Source organism: Anser brachyrhynchus, assembly GCF_964034855.1.
Source record: "Anser brachyrhynchus genome assembly, chromosome: 3".
NCBI classification, from domain to species: domain Eukaryota; kingdom Metazoa; phylum Chordata; class Aves; order Anseriformes; family Anatidae; genus Anser; species Anser brachyrhynchus.
Window position 1 is genome coordinate 54,266,351 of NC_137696.1, and position 17,888 is coordinate 54,284,238.

A 17,888-nucleotide genomic window follows, 5' to 3' on the forward strand; every position below is an offset into this window, starting at 1 on the left:
ACAGGACCCTTCTCCTGCTGTGGTGGAGGGAGCTGATCCCTGGTGCTGCCTGCCTGGGAGCTCCTATGCCACAGGCTGTGAGGCTGCTCCAGCCTGGGGAAAGCCCTCTGGAGATCCAGGCTGAGGGACAATGCGGCTTTGCCCCCAGGGAGGCTCAGAGGAAGGAATGCAGGTGCAGCACCTGGGGCCTGGGCCTGGCTGTGGGCTGTGCACGTGCCACAGTGCAGAGACAAGGTCTCATTTCTTCACGAGTAGGCGTGGAGCACTCCTGGCCAGGCACTTGTTTTTCCTCATCAGAACCAGGGTGAACCGCAACGCCTCCCAGGGACATGGCCTGCAGAGGTGGGGGAAAGGCAGTGTAGGACAGCCCTCCTCTTGCTGTGTTCTCAGAGAGGGTGGTCATGGTGGAAGCTACCTCAGATGAGAAGATGCTCTTCAGTGTCATGGCAGGAAGGCACTGATAGGCATCCGGGCAGCCTGAGGAGGACTTTGTGCCTGCCCTCAGGGCTCTGCTTCTGGCTGCCACAGACTTGCCAAAAGTCCTTACCTGAGATGTCCTGCTTTCCTGGTGGTTTGCCCACCTTGTATGTCACACCTGCCAAATGTGGATGTCAGCCCTTCATTGGGTCTTCTGGACTATGTGCACTTGAAAGCATGTATGCAGTTGTTACATGTGAACTCTCCTTGAAAACAACATCATGCAGATCGCAAGTCAAGAGTTGAGTAGTTAAGAAAAGCTAGGACTAAGGTTTCCTGTGAAATGTCAACCAGCCTTGAGCCTTTGATAGCATCTTCTCTCTCTTAGGATTGCTTCATTGACTCCAGCCTCCCATTTCTCTTGTTCCAAGCTCCTAACTCTCTCCTGCTTTGCTGCCAGCTCCAGCCCTTTCCTATTCCTGTTGCTGTGGTACTGAGCCTCCATGCAGCTGTTAGCTCCCAGGAACAGCAGCTGCAGGTCCTGCGCCTCCTCCTCAGCCTTGAAACAGAAGTGCCCAGCAAGGATGGGTCCCAGGCTCACAGGCACAAGTGTCTTTGAGTGGAGCATCTCAGCATCTCAGCTCCATTTCCTTTCATTATGCGAGAGTTATCCTAGTTAGTTGCCTAAAGTTCAGATGAGACCGTCTTCACAGTATGTAAATCTCAGCTGAAGGCTTTAAAGATTGGGAAGCTTCTGAGTAGCTGTAGGAGGCCATTACAATGGAGATTGTCAAGGAAATATGATACATGTATGGCACAGCTACTGGTTTAGTTGGCAATAACTCAATGCAAAGACTTCTTTAGATTACAAGGGCTGTGGATGAGGGTCTTAGAAAAGTGAAGGTATTTCTTACTTAATTCGATGTTTTAATTATGCCTTTCTGGGGATATGAACTCAAAGGATGTCACAGCAACAGGTCTGTGATTTTCATGAGGCAGAGCTGCTTTCCAGGTTTTTACCTCTTGCTGGCACAGTAAGTTTTTGTGGACATGCCACAAGATGTGTAATGCTGCAGTGTTTTCAGCTGAAGTCACAGACAGCAAATAGAAAGCACTGTGTTACGATCATACCATGCCATAGCCTGCCCTCCAGGGCGAGGGAGATTGGTTGGTCAGAAGCTGCACAGATGACTTTAAAATATTGCAGAATGAGTATTATGTGGAACAACACCGAGCACCTCTTCTGGCTTTTTGAACAACTGGAAATCTTGGCTCTGAGCTTCATTTATCAGCCAATAAGGCTGGCACTTCAGGCAACATTTAGAAACCATGTTTATAATCTTAACTTGACCAAGTAAGCAAAACTACTTCATGTGATTGTATACCATCCCTTTATACTAAAGAAGGAAGAAACAAGATGTGAGGCAGCTCACTTATATAATTTCAACTCAGTTTTCTGAAGTTCTTATAATCACAGTTCCTGAGTAGTTGTGATGACATCTGAGTAAGCATGTGTGGTGCTGACTGAGAAAAAAAAAAAGTGCAAATGCAGTATTACTTTGGCCAGACTGCTGCAAAATTAATTTGGTGAGACATGCCAGCTCAGGAAATTAATTGTTGTTTGGACAGATTCATTATTGGTAGGGATGATTTTCCTTTGATTGGCAGAATGACCATGTCCACTAAGGAGAATTATTATAGATGTGGTTGAGAACTAAAGAGAGATAACGTTCTTCATACCTGGCTAGCAGCTTGGTGATGTGAGTGGGATGCTCAGACAAGCCATTACATAAAAAACAGCAGGCTTTATTTTCTAGCAAAATTTATCTTTTCTGAGGGAAATGCTCAGAGAAAGCAGATACTGTCTTCCAGGCGTATTCAGATCTGGGCCAGCTTAGGGTCAAATCTTGTTGAGATCTTCCAGGTTTCCTGCTTCCTGAGCCAAACCTTACCACAGCAGATGTGACTGCAGGTTAGACAGACCCACTGAGTTTTAATGATGCAGTTCAGAACCAAAACCTGAAGGGAAATCTGGGGTTTAAACCTGCATCTGCATCCCAGAGAAACGGGTATTTTTGGTTTGGTTTTGGCCCAGCATCTATGCAGCTGGCATTCTGCAAGACCACATATGAAGCAGACCAAGTCAGTCAGACTAATCATCATGCCATTGTTGTTGTTGATTTATCAGCAGAGGAAAGCACTGATCACGTTTCACGTACTTTTCTTTTGAAAGTTTCCCGCAATACAGGTAAAGTGTTTTATACTTCACATCCTGTATTGTTTAGCAACAGCCTCAGGAGATGTCTTTTCAGGAGTATATGTCTTTGGTCTACCTCGGAGGTCTCTCACGTGGGTCTTCAGCATTTTCTGCCTCCATTCTTCTCGGCTACTTAAAGCTTTCCTGACAGGAGCTTGGAGGAAGAAACAGGTAACAGGAAACACTCAGGACATGATGGTTCAAAGGAAAACAATCCCCTGCTGTTTATCTCCAGTTTCTCGAGTCTCTGATATACCTGCCTGTACCTTCTTGCTTGCACACTCTCTCTGCCTGTGGTCCTTGGTCACCTCCTGGCCACTCTTCTCCTTCCCACCCCTCAGAGCTCTCTCCTGCTTTTCCTCCACCAGCTTCCCATCACCTGCTGAAAAGACTGAGGCTTCCTTCAAAGTTGCTATGTTTTTTCTGAAGCTAATTTCCTCACTTGGGATTATGCCAAGTCCTTTGGGAGAAAAGCCTCCATGTACCTAGCAAAGACACGTTTTTCTCCCACATGACAGCTCTTCTTTGTCTCCCGTGAGCACCAGAGAGCTGCTTGCACCTCCTTCTGTCTCCTGATCACACCGACTCTCCCTCCCACAGCCCAGTCCAAAAGAAAACTCGCTGGCTGTGTGCGAGGGACTGAGCTGGCCACCGAGGCATCCCTGAACCATTCCTAGTGCTGGAACAGCTCAGGCTCTGTTGGCCTGTCGGTAGCGGTCCTTGCATGTGTCATTACACAACCCGTATAATGTTGCTCGTTAAATCGTTTGTTGACATGAATTTGATTTTCAGCTCATTTAGATTACTGGCAGTGTTGAAAGAAGATTTGATTTAATTATTACTGTAAGTTCTTACCACAAAATATTATGCATTATTTTGAAATGCCTGGCTGTAGATGTTACTTTAACATTTTTGTAAGTCTTCAGTGAAATAGTGTTAAATGTTCCTTACCCTTAGTTTCCATTGTCAAACAAGTCAAATGAACACGTCTCTGCAAATTTTAAGTAACTTTCCCATTAACCTTTTGCATAAAGTTTATAATACACTTACAGTCCGACTAAGTTGATCTATTCTTTTGAGAGTTCATAGGCACAACATGTTTTTATTTGTACATCAGGATGTGCCAAAAACCATGAGAGTCAAATGGCTCGGGCAGGTCCCGTTTCATTCCTACTCTTGCTGCGGTGTTGGAATCTGGGATCTTTTATCAAACACATCTATAAGAGCTGGCAAACACGGGACATCTTCCCAGGGGGATGCAGCTGGACACACGCTCCTCAGCTCATGCTCCCAGCTGAGAGGATCTGGAAGCCAGCTGGCCACATGTGCACCGTGCCCAAGGCTGTATCCCAAAACACAGCAGAAACAGGGATCCTTGGTCAGCTCCTGATCATGCAGCCATTGCTCTAGAGGCAAATTTCTTAGACCAGCATAGTAAAATGTGAGAGGAGTGGGTTCCTTGCCTGTCTCTCCCTGGCTGTGCAAACACAGGCAGGTTCACACAGCTCTTGTGCATGCCTGCCTTGTTTCTCAGTCCTGCGTCTGGATGGCTGGGTTGTTCAGCTTCACCTGCACAGTAAGCACAGGAGAATAAGCAGGAGCAGGTGACGGATGCTGCCTGTGCTGTGTGTCCCCAGGCAGAGCTCAGGCTGGCTGTGCAGAGGGGCACTGCCACCCCGGGCAGGCCAGCACCGCCTGCGCTCACCGCAGCCTCCCCAGAGGGGCTCTGCCTGCAACAAGAGGAGAGGGAAGGCCGGTGCCCCCACGTCACATACTCTGCCTTTTGGTAATACAATAATCTTACACCTCCACAGCACTGTTTTTCCTTGAATTAATGATCTCAGGTTCCTGTATGGCAGACCCATTGCTGCAGACCCTAAGCACCTGTGGTCATTAATTTTTTTTTCACCCTGCTGCTATGGCTGGGAGATCTGTTCCTGTTTCACCATTTTCACTAAAACAGAGGAGATGGGCTTTCTGTGGTAGAAATTTTTCTTCCTAGGTACCTAGATTATTGCTACACCTGTATAAGAGAAATGCAAGGTCCCCCACTTCTTTAGAAGGCTCCAACACTACTTACTTCTATGGGAGAGGTAGTGGCAGAGCAGATTAACCCCTGTATCTGCATGGGGTTTCTACATTTGCAGCTAATAAATCCTTGTTCTGTGCCTGCTCTGGGTTGAGAAAAAGCTGTGCAAATACCGTCCTTGCTAACAGACAATTGCTAAAGAGCTACTAACCTCTTTGAAATGACAATTTTCTCTTTGTTTTGTATGTTTTCCAGATGTTACCTGCTGGCTTCAGGCAGAGGGGAAAAAATAATGCGAAGAAACTATTTTAGTAATTTGCCTGGAAAGCCAGGTGCCTCTCCAAGCAGCTTGAACCACTTTTAAAATCTTGAGTAGAAAGGGAGCTGGGATTTCACCATGGACAACTGTAAAACAGAGCAACCAGTTACCACGCTGTCGTGGGAGGAAGGACTGTTTTGCCCTCAGGCAGAAGCCAAAGCAAGCTGCTCTCCTCTCTGCCCATCAGCTGCCGCAAGACCAAAGCACCCAAGCCCAGGTCGGCCCTCCTTGTTTGTGGCAGTAGGTGCGTGCAGGAGGCCACCAAGCGGGCTTCTTTCTGTCCTTGATTTTGCCTCACACTCAGGTGACCCCAATTTCCTGCTAAGCAGAAATAGTATGGTGCAAACTGGATGTTGTGGTTGGGGTGATAGGGCACTGTTCTCTGCATATTAACTGCCCTCTGGTTTAAGCCCTCTACTGAAAGCAGAGGCTGCTGGTTCATCCCTTAAGGGCTGATGACTTTAAGATGGCAGTTGTGACCTCTGAGTTCACTTTAATGCAACATCTTAGAGCCTGCCTATATTACTTCTTCCATGTGTTTGATCTCTGTCTCCTTTCCCCCAAGCCAAACCAGTTTTGCCATAATCTAGGAGCTCTTTGTGAATGAAGCTAAATGGGGAAAATGCAATATACTTTAATACACTCAATGTAACAAGCTTTTTATGACGATGTAACAGATAAAAGGCTTATTGAGTAGAAAAGGGAAAAGCACATAATTAACATTAAATAAAAATGTACCTTTAAAGAGCCTGAAACCTTTATAAAACATTGAAATAATACGTCCAAATAATGTGCAGTAGTGTCATAATTTCCTCTATTAACACATTAAAACACAGCAAAATGATTGCACTACATTTTTGTGAGTCTGCTTTTAGGAAGGTGAGCCTCATGCTGCTTGATGAGAGGTTGCTAAGCAGTCTCTTATATTCATTAGCTAAGTAAACAAGGATGTAAAATAGCCCCTTTCTTGCTGGTGCCTAAAGAAACAGAGCTTGGTTCCTGGCAACTATAAATTAATCCCACTGCTTTCTGGAAGTCTGTCAGACTGATGGATTTTTTTTTTCTCTCTCTTTTGAGTGGGGAAATATGCTATTTTCAGAGAAGAATATCCTTGAGTTCTTGGCTCCCTTTTCGGCTGGCCTGGAGCATAGAGATTCAAGGCAGGTTTAGGTATTTTTGAGTAAATGCAAAAAAGATTGAAGGGGATATTTTCCTCCTGGGATTAAGGTACATTCACTCCCATCCTGTCCCCAGGCAGTACTGTATTAGACCGTCTTACAGTGGTGCATGAGTTTTAGTGAGAAACCACTGTGAATATGAACTACTAATGCATGCGTTTTTACATCTCTTTGGTTACCTCTTCAAGAAGTACTGCATGAAGCCAATTAAATTTTTTAAATGGAAAAAAATAGTCTGTTTTCTCAGTGTAAATTAGTCCTTTTCTTGAAATCTCAGTGTTCAATTCTTCCAAAGAAACAGCCGTATGAAAAATGTAGCCTTGGTTTGTTTGAATTTCAGCAGACAAGGACTTTTCTTCTGGTTTTGCCCTTTCTCTCCACCATCTCCTCCAGATTTTTTTTTTCCTCCTTGCCAACAGAGAGAGAAAGAAAAGGTGGAAAAACAGCAAAATGGGAACCATTCTGAAAATGAAAATATACGGATACAGGTTTTAAGCCACAGTACATGTTAAACGATCTGCAGGACTTCAGAAAACAAAGAGCAACAACTGGCCCTCCAAGACAGCCAGTCCTATTCTTTTCTGAGACCACACAAAGAAAAGATATTAAAAACTTCACTATTTTGAATGATTCATTCCACCTATTTTTCATTTGATCTCATAGCTGTCCGTGCTCCTCACTCCTTGCTATCTGGCACTGCTGCTGAGGTATTTGGTGCAGGCAGCACATTGCATGGCAAACCACGGGCACGTAGTTATGGCTCATTATATGGTATGTTACAGTGCAGCTGGCACAACACTTGTCAAAAGGCAGATAAAACCCTGCTTCCTTCTCAGCACAAAGGCATCAGTAGCCTTCAATAGGAACCTGATAGTAGGAACCAGTAGCATGTAGGAACCTGATCTTTTATCCAGGGGAAAATCCCAACAAAGTAAGGCTGGATAACACCAGAAGAGCCAAAGGCAGTTCAGACTCCACTCGAGCACGTGTTTCTCTGTGCAGTTTTGCCACCATGGCCAATTCTCAGCACACAGTTAGAGCTGACGAAGAAATTAGACTGAGTTTGGGTTTAGATGTTGTGCATAACCAGCCCAGGAACACAAACTGATCATCTGCTACTAAACCTACTAAATTCACTGCACGCATGACTATTTTCAGTTTCAGACCTAGACTATGATCTAGTTCTGTACATAAGCCCTGGAAAAAAATCACAGTCCTTGGCAGTTTAACCTTTTGTTTCAGTTCAATAAATATCTCCTTTCAGCACACTGTAGATTTGCAAACACTGATTCACATCCTCTTGCCAGCAATGAGTAATCTGGCAGGCAGCTCTGCTCCTGCCCTTCCTCCCTGACAAAGCAGACCTTAAGCAAAACACTGAAGTGCTGGGCAGAGATCATTTAGAGATTTCTTTATCAACCAGTGATTACTTTTTCCCGTGAAGCCAAAGCTACATTCTGAGCTATTTTGTAGGGTTTTCAGGAAGCTTGTTATCCAAGTGGAACACATTCAGTCTGGCCCATTACATTTTTCTGGAGATTTTTGATATTTTTGTAAACTGAAAAAAAAAAAAAAGGCAAGTTTAATAAATTCAGTATTGTTTATTTTATACTTTTTCTGGAATTTATTTCCTTTGTAATTTGTATTCACTCTCTGGTCCTTTACACAAGACGCTTAGGGACATTTTGTAACTCAGCGTAGCATAATGCTTTGTTTCCTCCTCACAGAGATAATGAACTGCAGCTGAGTGTGCAGAGGGATGATTGCTACCTCCAGGAAGGAGGTGATGCTGGGATCTGGTACTGCCACTCAGGCTCTGCACTACACAGCAAGGAGAGGGCAGAGCACACACCTGCCGTGATGTGAACTGGCACAGGCAGGGTCACTTCTATTCCCATGTCACTAAGGGAGCTGGAAGAAACTGGTACCTTCAGTTGTCTTATTAGATATTAGAGAAGCAGGGAGACTTCTTGTCCTCACAGCACCTCTGTGAAGAGCCCTTCAGCACAGGGCTCCTCTAGCACTGAGAAACAAGCTCATGATTCCCCAAGTAAGGGTAGCTACGTCCAGTTAACAATCATTTGAACTTTGGCTCAAGCTGTTCTTTTCCCCTCTCTGTTTTTTACCCTACTACATTTACAGACAACAGTCATATTTGTTCTCAGCCTTGGTTTTTTTTTTTTTTTTCTTTCTTCATGGAAAGCCAAATTTACCTAGTCTGATGTCTTTAGATGGCCTCCCCATAATCCCGGGGTCAACAACTGCTACGCTTCCACTTAGTGTATCTATCAATGCAAATATGGCCAAGGAAAGCTGTATGCAGTAAACCTGTGAGGTCTCCACAGGGCTGTCTGTGTGCAGTGGCAGCTCTCCTTTCTGTGTCTTTATTGCAAAGCCCTCTCCTTGCATGTCCTGGGGTCGCCTTTTCCCCTCTCTTCTTCCCAAGAGTTCTGGGTCATCCCATGACCTGCACTGACAGGTCTTCTCCCAGTCACATTTTCAGACAGCAGGACTCCTGACAGTTGTGGAAGTTTGGGTAACTTACCACCATGCACAAGAGCTTGGACTTTGTACATTATTAATCTTTGTTCTGATTTATTACTTTGGCCCTCTTGGTCATTGGGTTTAACCCATATGGCATCACAGCATGCTGGTAATGCCCCCAGCTTTTTGACATCAATAAATACTACTAGGCATTCCCATTTTCTCTGCCAGTGATCACACTGAACTGATGATATTTAACCTCATTCCTGAGAAAGCTGCCCCAGCTCATTAGATTTCTTTGCAGGAGAACCCCTTGCGATCAACTCAGGCATGTCCTCATCTCCTAACCATTTCTGTGCTGATTCCCATTTTCACAGTTTCAGTTAATAATTCCTGTGTGACACTATACAGATGTCCAGACAGATTTGGCTGACTGATTCCTCTGTCTGAAAGATAGCCATCTTATCAGAATGATATCATGCTATTCACACACATCCCTGCTGCTTTTTATCCCACTTTCCAGTTATCCTCCTAGCTGAAATAGTCCTCTCTTTTACAAAGACTTTTACAAATCACTTTGCAACTCTCCCCCATCGCACTGTAAACTTGCTTGCTATTTCAGATGCCTGTTCCTGGGGTTCTGGGTTTAACAGGAGTCTTTGCAGTGCCACTTCCCTGTTCCCTCATAGGGCTGCTTGATTCCCCCTGATATGAATCTCTGAGTTGTGTCTTTCTATGCCAACCTGTTCCTTTCAGCAAGGCCATGAAAGACTGCTGCTGCGTGGAAGGGCCTCCTCTCTTGCAAAGGCTGTGCTGGCATTGCCAGGCTGCTGTGCAAAGGTTGTGCAAGACTGGGTCTCCTTGCACACCGGTGTGATGCTAAGAGAAGCCACGTTGAGGGACTGGACTCAGAAGAACAGCCACTGCAGACATTTGTGTAGCTCTCAGTGTGCCTGAGAGGCTGTTAGGTGAAATAAAAGCAGCAGTCCTTCGCTGCATCTAGATGCTTAGCTAAGGTGTTTGCTAAGTTGGTGAGAGGTTTCCCAGTGATTATTCTGAACTTTGGGTGAGATCTCTTATATCATTGTTGCAAGAGTAAAGAAGACACAGAGCTCCATTGAGGGACATGTATCTAAATATCTGAAGTGTAAACATAAAACATCTCACAATTGCATTGAAAGAGGCTATCTGAGATATCAGACTCAGTATTTGCTTTCCGGGGGAACTGTTTTGCAGGTTTTTGGTCTGCTGCATCTTCTCACAATTTATCTATACATCTTCAAGCTACAACCTCAGTAAGTATAGCGACATAAATGCCAGAATTCATTGACAAGCCTGTAAAAGCAATCTAACATGTTATGCAGACAACACACTGAGGTAAACATGTCAGTGTGAGTGTCATTTATATGATACATGCTGTGAGTAGTAATATAAAACAGGCTTTACAGAGTGTTAGCCAGACATGTAAGATGTCATTATGCTGTTTTCTTTTACATTAAAACTTTACAGTAAAGTAAGACTTCAAACATAATTTTGACCTCTGTTTTAGTGGAGCTATACTTGCTTCTGGCCTTGATGTCCTACCTCATCTGTTCAGGTTTCAGGGGTCATGATTTTCAGTTAAGGGCTGAGTTCAAAAGAGAATTTCAGAGCTTAAAGTATAGGTCTTGTTGCACATCCTGACTGCTAAAGTTAGAGCTCAGCTTAGGTTTGGGGGAGATTTGTTCTGGAGTCACCTACACTCCCTTGTACAATACATGCAACCAGTCCTAGGCTGAGCAAGAGCTGATTCTTGGTCTCCCATTTCCCAGTTTAACCATGAGGCTAGTAGTCCTCCTTTGGCTGCCTCTGAGAAGGAAGCAGCAGCTGCAGGTGTGTGCTAGAGGAACGTAGGTCAGCTGGAGCATATTTGGGAGCCTCTTGGAGAATGGTGGAACTGGTCTGAGAGCCTTGAAGAAACAGAGCAGGGAAGTACCTGAGGTCTGAGATGTTCTGGAGTGAGCTGACAGTACCATCATGGGGGTGATGAGCGCATTGGGTTTCACATTGCAAACACTCTCTTCATGGTAAGGTTGGAAAGAAGCCATCTTCCTGGTCAACTCACGAGGGCCATTGAGTAGGAATGAAAGAAACTGGTTATAGAGCAGCTGCATAGGGACAGTAGCCTGAATGAACTATCTGAAAGCATGGAAAGAAAATATCAATTTTTTCACCTGCAGTTTCCTAATTTCACAAAGTTGTCTGATGCATAGAGGCTTCATGAAAATTATTTTTCTGTGATCTTCATAACAAAAAAGCATTGGAATGGAAGAACTATATTTAACAGAAAACATATGTTTTGGCACCTTTTGGTTGCAACAATGTGTAGTGGGAAAATGCAGTTTGAAAACAGTAATCTGACAGGTAAATGGGTCAAACTTGAATATTTTTACTTTCAATTTTTGCCTTACTGTTTGTAGTAGGTCCATAAGTCAAAATACTCTTTGCCTTTCTCAGTTGTCAATTTAATTGCAAGTAGGGATAAAAAGCTGACAGGAATGGAAAAATGTTAACAAACAACATCTATGGTGAACACACCCTTTCAAGTATGTACTCAGAGAAATGTGCTCTTCATAAACTATAAAAAACAAAAAGCTAGATTGTGCAGATTAAATAAAGTATTTAATGCTGGGGTGACCAGGTTAAACTTGTACCTGACCCCAAAACTTTTCTACCTGAGGAAAATTCAGTGGCTAAACAGACTGGTCACAGCATTATTTCTTTTTTAAAAATAGTTGATATAATCATAGAATCATTAAGGTTGGAAAAGACCTCCAAGGTCATCTGGTCCAACCATCCCCCTACCACCAATGTCACCCACCAAACCATGTCCCTAAGCACCACGTCCAACCTTTCCTTGAACCCCCCCAGGGACGGTGACTCCACCACCTCCCTGGGCAACCCGTCCCAATGCCTGACTGCTCCTTCTGAGAAGAAATGTCTCCTCATTTCCAACCTGAACCTCCCCCGGCACAACTTGAGGCCATTCCCTCTGGTCCTATCACTAGTTACCTGTGAGAAGAGGCCGATCCCCAGCTCCCCACACCTTCCTTTTGGGTAGCTGTAGAGAGCAATAAGGTCTGCCCTGAGCCTCCTCTTCTCCAGACTAAACAACCCCAGCTCCCTCAGCCGCTCCCATAGAACTTGTGTTCCAGGCCCTTCACCAGCTTCGTAGCCCTGCTCTGGACACACTCCAGGGCCTCGATGTCCTTCTTGTAGTGAGGGGCCCAAAGCTGAACACAGTACTCGAGGTGCAGCCTCACCAGATCTGAGTATGGGGGGATGATCGTCTCCCTGCTCCTGCTGGCAAATGAACTGACACTGAGTCCAATTGGTCTGTTATTATTGATGACAGATCACCCTGGATGAAAAATGGAAGACGTTCAGATGAATTTCTTATTTCTATGGATATTGCTTCAATCTTTCACAATACTGGTGCCAGATGAAGCTATCACAATATCACCAGGTACCATAAAACTCTTAAAGATTTTGGACGAGGGATCAACAGCACCCAAGAGACTGACAGAAGCCAGTGGGACGGTGTCTCTCCATTAACCTCTGATTTCCAAATATGACCTGATTATGGACCTGGGACAGCTTGTGGAGAATGCTGAGGGCAGAGAGACTTCTTCCCAAACCTCCTAGTCTTCAACCTCCTCATCCAGTAAAATCCCCTTCCCGGGATACTCATGTGCAGCAACCTCACTGAGGAAGAGCAGCCACACATTTAGCACTATCTTAGCTCTAGTAAAAGGGAGATGAGATAGAGGTAGGGGTACCATGAGAACAGACGTTGCAAAGTACAACAAAACTGAATTACAAAAGGCGGTATCAATGCTGTGCAGATTAATCTTATTATCATAGATACCATGTAAGTACCAAGAGCAACCAATGTCAGTACTGTGTGTGTGTAGGATCACTGTTCTGTGGTGGTACAAATAGATTGCCCTGTATGACTACAGCTGTAACAACACTTTCTTGTGAGAATAGGTTTGTAAATGGTGATTGCTCTCTTGCCTAGCATTCCCCTGGAAACTAAAAATCTCCACAAACATACTAAAAATAAATAAAATGCAAGGGGATGGATTTGTGTCTTCAGCCAAAAAAAAAAAAAGTGAGGAAACACTGACTCTTCGTCTCTTTTTAATAGAGAACAAAGCCAAACTCCCACTAGCTCTAAGGGAATTAGATGTCTTTCACGTAAGTCATAGTAATAAATGAAGGAGCATATTAGATTCAATATGCGGTGAAGCTTCATGACGTGGTCTTTAGACTGATAGGGTCAAGGTTTTCCATGGCTAGAGGGAAGGCAGCTGTAAGTGACTGAATGAAACAGACACAGTAAACGGCAGCACTCAGCAGAGACTCCAGCTGTCTGTGGAGCAGAGTGAGGACTATATACTGCAGAAGTCCTGAAAGCCTACCATTGGCTTTGCTGGGTCTTAAATCAGAGCTTACCTGCATCATTCATCCTATTTCCCAGAGTTACTGCATCTACACCTTTTCCAGCAGAAGCAAATGATATTACTGATGTGCTCACATTTATTTATTTTTTACACACACACATATATATTTAATTTTAAACAGAATAACCCATGTCTGGGTTAGTCTACTTTTATGACCTCTTTCAGTACTTCCTCTTGGTAGGTAGTTGCAAATTTCTGCTAAGGTAGTGGGCAAATCTAATAGACATTATAAATGATTTTCTTTGGATTTTTACAAAATATCTTGGCTTTGATCAGTAGCTACTTGTGGAGGAATATTGTCTCAGTAGAGGTGAACCATTCCACTGTGGCTTTGCTGTCAAATAACCTCCCCAAATACTTGTGTCTCCGCTATGATTTATGATGCTGAACTTTCCAGCCCACAAATGGCAGGTGAGAAAGGTTATCCCAGCTACCAGAAACAAATCCACTCTGCAACAGATGTGAGCTGTTTGCTTAGCAATCACACGGATGTTCAGATTAAATCCACACTCTGCACAGGAACAAGGATGCCAGCTTTTGTTCTCCGGACTGAATTTCATGAGTTCATTTCTGTGATGTGATTGCCAAGGTTGTCTCTGACAAAGAAAGAATTTGACAAAGAAGCCAAAGCCAAAATTTGTTAAAAAAGAAAAAAGCATCAATTTCTGTCTTTTACTATCAGTGTGTTGGAGCTATCCAAATGTGTCTTCCAACTTGCATTACTTGGAAGCAGGGATTCGGACCAGCCGCCTACATCACATCGCTTCACATCTCATCTCAGCAAGAAAGGGTTCATCTGATATAGCCCGACCTGGATAACAACAGCTGGGGCTTTTTTGTGTAGCAGGGCAAACTGTCCTGCAACAGGAGGCAGATGAGAAATGATAAATCTGTATGTTTCACTGTCTGAAATCCTGTATAGCTTTGCAGCCGTGAACAGCTGGAAGAGGCAAGACCCTCAGCCAACGGCATGAACTGTATTAGATATTTGTTGATGCCAAGGCAATACTGTCACATTAGCCATACAGAGAATGCAGAATGGTTCCAGGTGAAACCTGCAGCCTGTGTGAGTCCACTGAGATATTTAACACTTTTAAACTAGAGAGCCTCTTCTAGTCCTCCGGCCCTTTGCATTGGTCACATCTACTAGTCCTGTAGCTTGATGTTTGTGAGGCAATTACATACTTGCTGTGGGGAGCGCAAATATCATACTTTGGGGGTGGCTTTTGAAGAGAACTGTTTAAAAATAGGTTAGTCCCAAGTTTTTTAGCACTTGCTAAAATGGTGAAACACCCATACCCCTCTTTCAATGCTCAGGACCCCCTTTTAATATATGCTACTGTAAACAGAAGATATGCTTCCTCCTAGCTCAAGTCTGATTCTTTACTGTATATTAACAGAAGAATTAAATCAGAGGGAAAAAAATAAAATAACCACACCACTGCAGGGCTTTTTTTTTGGCCAGGGCAGAAAGAGAAAAGAGAGAGGCCAACAGATGATTAATCTTTTGTTTTTTGATGGTTCAAGTATCCATTTATCTATGAGTCATATGTCTAAATATTCAAGGTCACCAGTGACCTCCTCTTGGCCAGCTTTACAAAACGTCTCCCTAGCTGAAGTGTCTAAATGCACTTATTCCTCTTATCTTTCTGGGCTTTCCCAGATCTATGATTTACATTTGATCTTTGGGGACAAGTGATTTGAATGTTATAACAAAGTATTTTTTCCCCCCTGTTTATTTTCCATCATCCTTACAATGACCTACCTGTGTAATTCCTAGGTGTTTATGCTGGGTAGCACATAAAATGTATTTTATGTGGAAAAAATAAAAGGTACACAAATATTTTCAAGTGCACTCCCAGCATTACCAAGTTTTATAGAAAAAAGTATTTTGAGCCAAACTGACTGAAATGAAAGCAGTTACAGAACAATATTTATAGAACCATTAGATGGCCAAATGTTACTCCATAAAACAGGAGTAAGCAACTATTCACTGGTGAAGGGAGAGCAAGTCCTTACAGAATTTAACTGGGCAGGAGTCATCTCAGGCAGTACCCACCCAGTGTTCCAGATCTCTGGCCTCTGTATATCCAATATCTAGAACACTAATTATGACTACAAGATGGAAAAACTGTAAATCTAAAAAGGGCCTTTCAAAACTGCTAAGTAATTTTTTAGGTTGTCACTATCTGTACATCTACACCCTTAATGGACCAGAGCACATATATGTGCTCTAAACTCCATTTGTGCAAGATGGGGGCAAGATTTAGGATCCAGTTCCTACGGATGTTCATGGGGTTATGTGAGGGGACTGCTCATGAATAAAGATATGAATGCTAGGGATAGGGTCAGGAACCAAATTTATTCAAACGTTTTCTGATCTTACTCTTAATAAAACAAATGAAAGGTATGAGAAACGAGAGATGTAAGGAGTATACATCTGATTCCATGGAGGAATATGAAGAATTATATGCATTTCTGCAGACAGCAAAGCTAACGCATAGTGGATATATTAGCTCTCTGCAGTCAAAGTAAACTGGGTACTCAGCCTAGGCTTTGGTCCTGACTCTATTCCTTGCTGCTTTTATTACACCATTCCTGCTGCCACACTTATACCATTAATTTCCATGGATCTACATCCAGTTTAGGTCTTGATTTAGTAACAGGTTTAATTAGTACTACAGAACAGGAGATGAAGCTGGTGAAGGGTCTGTAAAGACTGACGAATCTTGAATTAAGAAAAAAAAAAAACAAAACGAGATGTTGTAAAGAAAGCAGAAAAAAACACAGACGGTTTTGTACTGGCATCTAATAACATCAGTGTTGTGTAATCCACAGGAGGTAATTTTTTAGCTTTGCTCAGTGTGGGTGAGGTCTTTACTGGAGTACTATGTCTGCTCTGGGGCTGTGCACTTGATGAGAGATGGAGACTAATTGGATAGGGTCCAGAACAGACCAACAAGGAGAAATTTGGAAAACATGACCTATGAGAAAAGGATCAAGTAACTGCTTTTTTCTTTCTTTCTTTCTTTTAATCTAGAAAAAAAAATAATAAAAACAACAAAAAAAAACATCCTGAGATGGGACACGATGAAAGACTCCCAGTACTTAAAACATCACTGTAAAAGACTATGATGAATTACGCCCATAAGGATATGGGAAGAATGGGTTTAATTTGTGTTAAAGGTTAGACATCAGGAAACAACTCTTACTGTTAGGAAGATCCAGAATTTCAGAAAAACACCTACAGAGACTTTTTAGTCTTGTGATTGGAGATTTTTAAGGCCAAATCAGACATATATCTGACAGGAGAGCCAAGTGCATGGCGGGAGTAGGTGTTCTCCTGACAACTCCTCCAGCCCCGCAATTCTGTGATTTTTGGTCTCAAAGTGACAGAGCTCCGCTGAACCCTTAGATTAAAATCAGCACCTAGACATCAAAGGCTTCATTTGGAAATGGCTGGCTGGCTGGCCAAGTACCAAACGGCTTTCGGTCCTCCAAGGAGAAGGTATCTCTCTGGCTGCCACTCAGCTCTCTGAGCTACAACCAACAGCTTGCTGCCTTGCTCATTAATTGAAACGGACCTGCAGCAGCATGGCAAGGAAGCAGGAAGTTTCTGCAAAGGTCCTGCCAACGAAGCTTGAATGAAACCAGGATGCACCAGGAGCTGATTTCCCTTCACACAGTCTTTCTAATCCCTGTTCATGCCGCTGGTCTGATGTTGGAATATCCTTCAGGAACAATGTTCGAGAGGCAGAAAATTGCTCAGCGGCCAGATGTGTAGCTGGAAGATAAAAGCTGAGGCCTTGTCCAAAATGGATGTGGACAATGTGTTGTCCCAGAAAAACAAAACAAAACAAAAAACAACAAACCAAAAAAACTGAGCACGCCAAACTTCTCTTGTCTTTCTTTCCTACTGAGTGAAGTCAGCCTGTTCTTCACTATTTTTTATATGAATTTTGTTATTGGTGATCTGCCTTGTGCTTTTAAGAAGACCGTTCTTTCTGCTGCATGCAGTCTGTTTGGCCTGTCTCTCTGGATACTGCACCGACTGCTGATCTTGGCTTTATGCACAAAATTGTCCAACCCTCATCCGCCAGCAAAGGTCCCAGCTGGACCAGTGCTCGGCTGGTGACAGCTGCGAATGTCTACAAGATCACGGGAGAGTGATAATACAGAAGTTAAGACTGAAAAGGAAGATGACAAATATTAGTTATCTGTAAGAGATGTGCTACCATGACTGTGATAGAGATACCACCATCCTGTGAAATATGCATTAGATAGATGCAATAAGAGGCTGTTTCTAGTTGCTGATTTTTTCCTCAGAATTTCTTTTCTCTTGACACAGCCTTTGACCTGTGCTGCTCTATGAAATCCCATTTGGCCACTGGAGGGCAATCCAAACTCTTCACCACAAATATTTCCAACTCACGGTTTGTCAAGTTGCAGCATCCTACTGCAGCTTAGGGACTGTATCTTGGTTTTGTACTCTCTTTCTCTTTGCCCCCTTCTTACACACACACCACCAACAGGCTTTTATCAGTTAACTTTTGTTGCTACAGAAAGTCTTCCCAAGAAAATGCCAGCTACACTAAACCAAGCTCCTCCACTGCTATAGTTTATGGGGATCACCTTGCTGAGGAGTCACCTCCTATTTAGGTCTACGGGGAATGCTTATGCTTAGCAGGTAGGCTCCTTC

At 43.5% G+C, this 17,888-nt stretch overlaps 1 long non-coding RNA gene across 1 annotated transcript in view; it reads right to left on the reverse strand.

Annotated features, from left to right (window-relative positions):
* LOC308192650 overlaps window positions 1-17,888 on the reverse strand; it is a 30,495-nt gene that overhangs the window by 10,650 nt on the left and 1,957 nt on the right. The gene's annotated exons all lie outside the window — the stretch shown is intronic.